Raw genomic sequence first — 9,118 nt, forward strand, 5'->3', positions numbered from 1 at the left:
AATCTTATACTACTTGCGAACGCGTGTACTTGGGTGTATTATTAGCGCGTGTTAAAGTCCTAACAAGTTTTTCGCGCTGCTGCCGGGGACTCGGTGTTGTTAATTGTTTAGTTATGTACTTGTCATCCATGATCATTAAAGTTCAGTGACTCGGATATTTTACTTACACGGGTACTTGTTTTATTTCAGGTACTCTAGAGAGCGTGTATGCGAACGCGTTCTCAATCTCGTGTCTTTGTTGAGGAAAAAGTTGAAGAAGAAGTTTTTATTACAATGGGAGAACCAGCAGCGAATCCGAAGGCTTTGATGGATTATTCTCAACCGAAGATCAATGACATTCAGTCTAGCATTATCAGACCAGCCATCTCATCTAATACTTTTGAAATCAAGTCTAGCAAGAATCAATGGGTGCATAATTTAATCCAGTTTGGGGGTTCTCCAACGGAAGATCCCAATATGCACATTAGGGATTTCATTTAGATCTGCGACACCTTCAAGTTCAACGGTGTTTCTGAAGATGATGTGAAGCTGAGACTATTCCCATTCTCTCTGAGGGACAAGGCTAAGAGTAGTTACACTCTCTACCAGCTGGTTCGATTACTACTTGGGAAGATCTTGCTCAAAAGTTTATCACTAAATTCTTTCCTATGGCAAAGACAGCTGCAATCAGGAATGCTCTTACTCAATTTGCGCAGCAATCAGGAGAATCTTTATATGAAGCTTGGGAGCGCAACAAGGAGATGCTTAGGAAGTATCCTCATCATGGAATGCCTGATTGGATGATCATCAATTATTTTTATAATGGTTTAGGAGCACAGTCCAGACCCATGCTCGATGCAGCATCAGGTGGAGCCTTATGGGCTAAGAGCTACGATGAAGCTTATGATCTAATTGAACTGATGGCTGCTAATGAATATCAGTATGCAACCCAAAGATTACCACAGAGCAACGTAGCAGGAATTCTTGAAGTTGATACAACTACGGCTATTACTGCTCAACTAAAGGCATTGTCTATGAAGATCGATTCGCTGGCTAACTATGGAGTTCATTAGAGGATGAGTGTTTATGAGCTTTGTGCAGGTTCGCATGCGATGGAGCAATGCGCTATATCTAGTGAATCATCTCAGTTTATGAGAAACTTTCAGAGATCGCAGCAACCAGTTCCAAACACTTATTATCCTGACATTTGGAATCATCCTAACTTCAGCTGGAGCAACAATCAGAATACGGTACAACAGCCTTATCAGCAGTTTGGATCCAATCAATTCAATCCTTCTGGTTTTCAGCAACAGTATGCACCAATATAATAACTTCAACTTCAACACTACCCGCATGGAAGTGTCAGTCAATTTACTAATGAAAAATCTAAATTGGAGGAGTTGAGGCTTATGTACAAAAACCAGGCTCTTATATGCAAAAGCTAGGCTGAGTCTATCAAAACTCTGGAGAATAAAATTGGGCAGATTGCCAATGCTGTGTTGAATCGACAACCTAGTACACTCCCTAGTGATACTAAAGCCAATCTAGACAAGAAGGAAGTCGAAGAACGGGTGAACTCAATCATATTGAGGTCTAGAAAGGTCCCGAGCCCCCAAATTCAGCAAGTTGAGGTTTCTGAAAATTCTGTCCAGAATGCAGGTGCGTCTGCATCCTTACCAATTCCAGAAAATGAGATTATAGCTGAAACAGTGGTGCTGAAGGATGCCGAGGTGGAAACAAGGAAGAAAGCTGTTGTCAACACTCCTCCTGAGGGTAATACAGGGGAAAAACAGTTCTATCCTCCACCTCCTTTTCCTAAAAGGTTGCAAAAGCAGAAGTTGGATAAGCAATTTTCTATATTTTTGGAAGTTTTAAGAAACTTCACATCAACATACCTTTCGCTGAAACTCTTGAACAGATGCCTAGATATGCAAAGTTTATGAAAGGTATTCTCTCTCGGAAATTGAAGCTCGATGACTAGAGACCTTTGCTCTAATGAAGGAATGCAGTGCTGTGTTGCAACAGAAGTTGCCTCCGAAACTTAAATATCCTGGAAACTTCATTATTCCTTGCACCATCGGAAACTCGTCATTCGATAAGTGTTTATGAGATTTGGGAGCTAGCATCAATCTGATGCCCTTGTCTATCTTTAAGAAGCTTGGTCTACCTGATCCGAAGCCGACACATATGTCCTTGCAGTTGGCCGATCGTTCTATTACATATCCACAAGGCATTGTGGAGGATGTGTTGGTCAAGGTGGAAAAACTTATCTTTCCTGCTGACTTTGTAATTCTTGACTTTGAGGAAGATAAGAAGATTCCCATTATCTTAGGGAGACCATTCTTAGCTACTGGCCGAACTATGATCGATATGCAAAAAGGAGAGCTTACGATGAAAGTTCACGATCAAAAGGTCACTTTAATGTGTTCAGGGCAATAAAGTTACCCACAGCTAAAGAGGAGTGCTTTAAAGTAGAGTGGGTCGACTCTGTCATGAATTCAGAACCTGAGCAATTGCCAAAGTCAGATACCTTAGAGAGATCCTTAATAGGGGAATTAGTTATTGAAGATGAAGAAGGAGCAGAGCAAATGCAGGTTTTGAATGCACCTCCGTGGAAGAGGAAGTTGGATATGCCATTCGATTCTCTTGGGTTAACAGAGCTAAAAATTTATCAGGATCGTTTTGAACCATCTATTGAAGAAGCTCCCACACTTGAGCTCAACCCACTACCAGATCACTTGAGTTATACATTCTTAGGTGCACCCCATGATAAGGGGTTGGGTTATATTTTTGATGATGCAGAGGGTCCCTCTCGTGCACCACAGACAGTTGATAGGTTTGGTATTGGTGATACACAGTATAGAAGGTTGATTCGGCGTATTGAGGCCATGCATGATATCTACCGACGTTTGGATGAAGATTTGACACAGGCTTTGGGCACTATTTTCCGAGCCACTGGTGTCAAGGTTGATTCGCCACCTGATCCTCCACCCGAGGAGGGTGATCTTTTCGACGACTAGATATGCCTGAAATCCTTATTATTACCTTCAATGACGACATTGAAAATTTTAAGTTTGGGGGTGATAATGTAAGGATTAGTTTGTGTGTGTCCATATAGTTCATATAGATTAATGTTGCATATAGTTGTATTTCATTCATAATGTTGCATGATTGTTCATATATGACATATTTGTTTGTTTTTTTATGTGATTTCATATAGTTGCATTTGCATGCATATTTAGCATGATCCTTTAAGATGAACTATGATATTTGATAAGTTGATGTTGATTTGAGTGTGGTGATGGCGAATAGAGGGATGTTTAAGTCTCAAAAAAATTGATTTGCATGCCAGAAGAAAATTTTTCTCAAAGTCTTATAGGATTGCTTTTGATCTAGATCATAATTATACTTGTTTGTTAGTTGAGATTTAATCACTAGTTTATATTTAGAATTTTTGCTAATCTCGTAATGACAAAAGAACACTGAATTTTTAAACTGGAGAAAAACTTGGATTTCATTGCTAGTTGTTGTAAGGCTAGGCGTCAAATGGCTAGTAGCCGACTCATATTTATATGAGTATTCTAGGGTTGAATGAGATGGAGTGAAACACACTCACTCAGAAATCGTTGAAAAAAAAGAAAAGAAAAAAGTATGTGTTTATGCATAATTGATCAAGAGTGAGATCTTTAATACTCGAGTTATTAAGTTCCTAGGGGACTTTATGCCTAGTGACCTAAGGCTTTTCATAGTCTGGGATCCGCTAACCTAACGCTCGCTATATGGGTATTATAGTATAAGTCTTTTGGGACCTCATTCATTGCACGATCAAATAAGCATATTTGTTATGTGTTCAATAATAGCGTGAATCCTTGTATAACTCTAGTAGGATGAAGGTGTTATGAGTCATTATGCGTGTATTATCTATTCTATTTATAAACTTTTGATTGTTTCGATGATAGATAAGTTATGGTTATTGATCTAGTGTTGAGAGTATATCGGTTAAGCATCCACACACCCACGTTTCTGGTTTATGAGTTGGTTTGTAAGATTTTCTTTGAGCTCTGTTTTGAGTCATTGCATTCTTAGAGGCATTGTCTTATTCATTTGGTTATGGTTATTTTTAGGGGATCGATTGCATTATCATTTAGTTGGATTCGCGTAGTTGCATTCATGCATTAGGTTTGTTTTGTAGTTTTGAGTCTGTTTATGGTTGAGGACAAGCATCGATTCAAGTTTGGGGATGTGATAAATGGATTTTATATTTAGTTGGAACGCTTCATTTCAGGCTTAATTTGGTGTTTTGGACTCAAGTTGTTGGCATTTTTGATGTGTTTTTGTGTTTGTGCATTTCAGGCATCAGTTAAACGAAGAAATAAGCTTTTTAAATAAATATAATTGTTATGGATAAGAAATCAAGGTTATTACTTGCTGTGTTTAATACTAAGATTCGGGAGCTCAAGGCCTTTAATGGCTGCTCTCGTGTTTCGTGACTCAATCTGCCTTTACGAGATGCCTACGTATCTCTGTGAATTAGAGAATCAAGCCAAAAAATGTAGTTCTGATTTGTGGGGTGAGGCCCCTTATATAGATGTGGGAGTCCTTGAATTGGACTTGGTATAGGAGACTTGGTGGACAAGCCTCTGAATTAGGATAGACTTAGGAGTCCTAGGAAGTAGGAAGCTGATTCCTTATCCTTTTAGGTCCCCTTGAGGCTAATCTATAAGGATTTATATCCTTACCGGGACTCTTCTCAATAGCTGATTTTTCCCTTATTAATTAATTACGAAATTAATTAATAATTAGGGCTTTTGGGCCTTTTAATTCCATCAGGCCTGATCTGGTCCATCAGGCTTAACCTTTCTGGTCTGAGTTTCATATATCTTTTTATTGGGCCTAGCAGCCCACAGCTTATACAATTAATGCAGTATTTAATTATACAATCATAATTTATTTATCCCTATCATTTGCCCCCCAACTTTTGGGAAACATTGATTAGGTTTCGCAGAAGTTAAGTCTATTTGTTCCCTTACAGGGTTTCGTTTTTCCGTAAAGTGTGGAGCGACCTACACATTTACAATGAATTTTTCCTTTTATTCAGGAATTATCTTAATTTCCAGGAATTTTTCCCTTATTTCCGGGATTTTTTCCTTATTTTCTGGATTTTTTCCTTATTTCCCGGGTCTTATCCTTAATTTTCTGGATTTTTCCCTAATTTCCCGGGACTTATCCTTAATTTTCTGGATTTTCCCTAATTTCCCGGGACTTATCCTTAATTTTCTGGATTTTTCCCTAATTTCCCGGGACTTATCCTTAATTTTCTGGATTTTTCCCTAATTTCCCGGGACTTATCCTTAATTTTCTGGATTTTTCCCTAATTTCCCGGGACTTATCCTTAATTTTCTGGATTTTTCCCTAATTTCCCGGGACTTATCCTTAATTTTCTGGATTTTCCCCTAATTTCCCGGGACTTATCCTTAATTTTCTGGATTTTTCCCTAATTTCCCGGGACTTATCCTTAATTTTCTGGATTTTCCCCTAATTTCCCGGGACTTATCCTTAATTTTCTGGATTTTTCCCTAATTTCCCGGGACTTATCCTTAATTTTCTGGCTTAAAATCGATCAGAATGCATTCGAAATCGATCAGGATGCATTCGAAATCGATCAGGATGCAGACAAAATCGATCAGGATGCAGCCAAAATCGATCAGGATCCTGATCGAATTAGCTCAGGATCTTACACTCTGGTCGACAAGATTCCTGATCGATTTCGATCAGGATTCTGACCAAATTGGCCTTCAAAGTGACACCCTAGTCGATTGCTACACGGGCTTAATCGACCAGGATTCCTGATCGATTTCGATCAGGACTCTGAACGAATTAAATGGCTCTCGACCATTCTGATCGAATGGAATATCGATCAGGACTCTGTTCTCCGTCGATCAGGACTCTGATCGATCTTAGGGGATTTCTTCCCTCCTGTTCGAATAAGATATCGATCAAGACTCTCTTCTGTGTCGATCAGGACTCTGATCGATCTTAGGGGATTTCTTCCCTCCTGTTCGAATAGCATATCAATCAGGACTCTCTTCTCTGTCGATCAGGACTCTGATCGATCTTAGGAGATTTCTTCCCTCCTGTTCGAATAAGATATCGATCAGGACTCTCTTCTCTGTCGATCAGGACTCTGATCGAACCATATTAAGGTTCTGGTCGATTTTTGACTTTTTAAATTCCACAGGAGCTTCTAGATTGTTCCTGATACTTCTTGTAGATGGGCCTTTAGGTTGGGCCTGGCTAAATGGGCCTAAAAACGCCTCGTATTCCGAGCTTTTCGCCTATATAAGTGTAGTGTGGAGTGAGAATCCTCACTTCACTTCCCACTTCTCATTTCATCCCACATTTTTCTCTAAAGTTCTCCCTTTTGAAGGCGATTTCCGGCGACCAAAGCCACCGCAGCTCCTCCATTCTCAAGTATTTCTGGGTTTCAAGCCTTCAACCGAAGCATATTAATGGCGGACCGTGACCTAGCTCGTTTACAGAAGATGAATGTCTCTAAGAGAGGTACAAACATCCAAATTCAATCTCCATATACTTCCCTCATTGATATGATTAACTCGAGAGGTGATGAATATCCTTCTCTGTCTGAGTTAGATTCGTATAATCATGGTAACACTTTTCATGAGTTAGATGGTAGGATAGAGTCTATGAATACCCTGTACAGACTTCCACCCCACCTTAGGATCACTCCAGCCGCCCCTGGGGATAGGACTTGTAATTGGGAGGGGGATACCCTGTTCATTTATCGAGGAGCCCTGACCGCAGGTCTTAGGTTCCCATTTCACGAATTTATTCCTCGTTTACTAGCCGATGTACGAATCAACCCTTGTCAACTCCCTCCTAACGTCTGGAGGAACATTATCTGTTTTATGGTCCTTTGTCTCAGGAATAGCTTTCCTCTTTCCGTAGCAGTCTTTAGGAAAGTTTTCCAATTCTATAATAGTTCCATGAGTCAGCCGGGCTGGGTTTTAATTCGCCAACGGCCCAAAATTCCCCATATCTTTGATAGTAACTCTATAGTCGAGAACAACCCTAAATGGAGGGATGAGTTTGTTAGGCTGACCTGGGCTGGGGGTGATTGGGCCACACTCTTCCGTAGGCCATTTTGCAAAGTATCAGATGGTAGTCCTGGTAGCATCAGATTAACTGATGAGGAGGAGGTGGCCTACCAAGCCTTAATTTCAGACGATGGGAAAACAGACACCTGGACCCTTTTAGAGGAGTTTTCCTTGAAGAAAGTTGGTCTCTCCCAGGCCAGTGATAAGGGTAAACTTATACCTGCGAAATTATTTTTCCTTCTCTTTAACCGTACTTTTTCTTTTTTCTGGATTTTAGTATTCCTTCTGCTTTTCCTTTCAGCTTGTGAGGCTATTAATAACGTCAATAGGCCCAAGGAGGGGGAATCTGGCCGCCAGAAGAGGGCCAAGTTAAACAGGGATCCCAGGAGCAAACCTGACGGTCCTACTTTCCTTAAGCCCCACGTCCCGGTGGTCGAGCTGGGGGACGATGTGGATCCTCCACTTAAGGCACATTCCTTCAGGCCTAACTGGGGCTTCAGGAGGAGCGATACGGTGGTTGGATCCACCAAACATGCCAAGGATTGGTCGTACCATTCCATCACTCCCCATGATTTCACTGACATTGTTACGGGGAGTGATGTCGAGACTATTGAGCTTCTGGGCTCTCAAGCCCAAGCTGCGGTAATTTTCTTTTTTCTTCTCTTCCTTTTGTGAATTTCAACTTTTCTTGTATCCCAATAAATTTGCGCCAACTCATACATATTTCTTTGCAGAGTAATACCTATTTCCAGGCGGCCCTACATCAGGCTAGATCTTGGAAGGGTAACTCTGATGTTTTTGAAAAGGAGATGAAGAAGTGGGAGGAGAGAGCCAAGGTCCTAGAGAAGAAGCTAGACACGAAGAAAGAGGAGCTGGCTAAGGCTCATTCCGAGCTGGTGAAACTTAGGAGCGATAAGGATAAGCTCATTGATGACTACATGGATTCTGACAAGTTTAAGAATCTCATGGAGATTCATGATGAGGGTCTTTACTCCCTACAGTTCACTCAGGGATGGGATGCGGCCGTGAAGGCTGTTTCTGAGAAGTACCCGGGCTTAGTCGACCCTAAGGACTTTATAAGTCCTGAGCAGGCTGAGTTAGAGGACAGCATAGATGCCCTCTTCGACTCTCCTCAGCCAGATGATCGCATCTTGGATCCTAACACTGCTTCTCCTCCCGCTTCTCCTGCGAAGGACGCTGAAGGCGCTGATAAGGAGAAAGAGAATGAAGGCTCCCGCATGGAGGAGTAGTTTTTCTATTTTGTAATTTTATCCTTAATTTATGTCTGGACTTTTGTTTGTATTAAAACTTATTACCCTGCGGGGCTATGCTACTTTCCTTATTTGCATTCTCTCCTTCATTTTTCCGATACTTTAATATTCAAACTTGGCTTAATGGGCCACACAAGTATTATCACAACTCAAACATCCATAGGTTGAAATAATTTCGAATTCTTCAATTTCAAGTCTGGTTTTCCAAAACCTTACATAATATTGGTCCGACCCTGATCTATAATAGCTAAAAAAGAAAAATACTATGCAAACAAAGCTTCAAGGTGCTTTTAAACCTACTTGTCATAATGACAAGTGAGAATCGTACTTCGACCATCTTACACGTAGTAAACCTTCAGGTTTTGTGCGTGCCAGGTTCTCGGGACTTCAAAACCATCCATAGTCTCCAGCTTGTAGGTTCCTCTACCCTGAACGCTCTTGACTCTATACGGCCCTTCCCAATTTGGGGCAAGCTTTCCTTTCTGTCCGATACCAGAAGCCTCTATTTTTCTCAAGACTAGGTCACCTTGTTTGAAAAACCTCTCTTTAACCCTTAGGTTGTAGTAGAATGAAGCCTTTTTCTGATATTCTACTATCTTTGCGTGTGCTTTATCTCGCACTTCATCGATTAAATCCAGGGCTAACTTCTGCCCTTCCTCATTTTCTTTTTCATCAAAAGCCTGAATCCTTGGAGAGGAATGTGATATCTCCACGGGAACTACTGCTTCTGCCCCATATGCCAACATGAAAGGA

At 40.8% G+C, this 9,118-nt stretch overlaps 1 non-coding gene across 1 annotated transcript; it reads right to left on the minus strand.

The window, feature by feature from the left end:
- Positions 1-662: 662 nt before the first annotated feature.
- Positions 663-769, minus strand: LOC141676261 (small nucleolar RNA R71). Its single transcript, XR_012556859.1, has one exon. It is a non-coding gene; the product is annotated as a small nucleolar RNA R71 (small nucleolar RNA).
- Between the last annotated feature and the right edge of the window lie 8,349 nt (positions 770-9,118).

Source organism: Apium graveolens, chromosome 7 (genome assembly GCF_009905375.1).
Source record: "Apium graveolens cultivar Ventura chromosome 7, ASM990537v1, whole genome shotgun sequence".
Taxonomy (NCBI): domain Eukaryota; kingdom Viridiplantae; phylum Streptophyta; class Magnoliopsida; order Apiales; family Apiaceae; genus Apium; species Apium graveolens.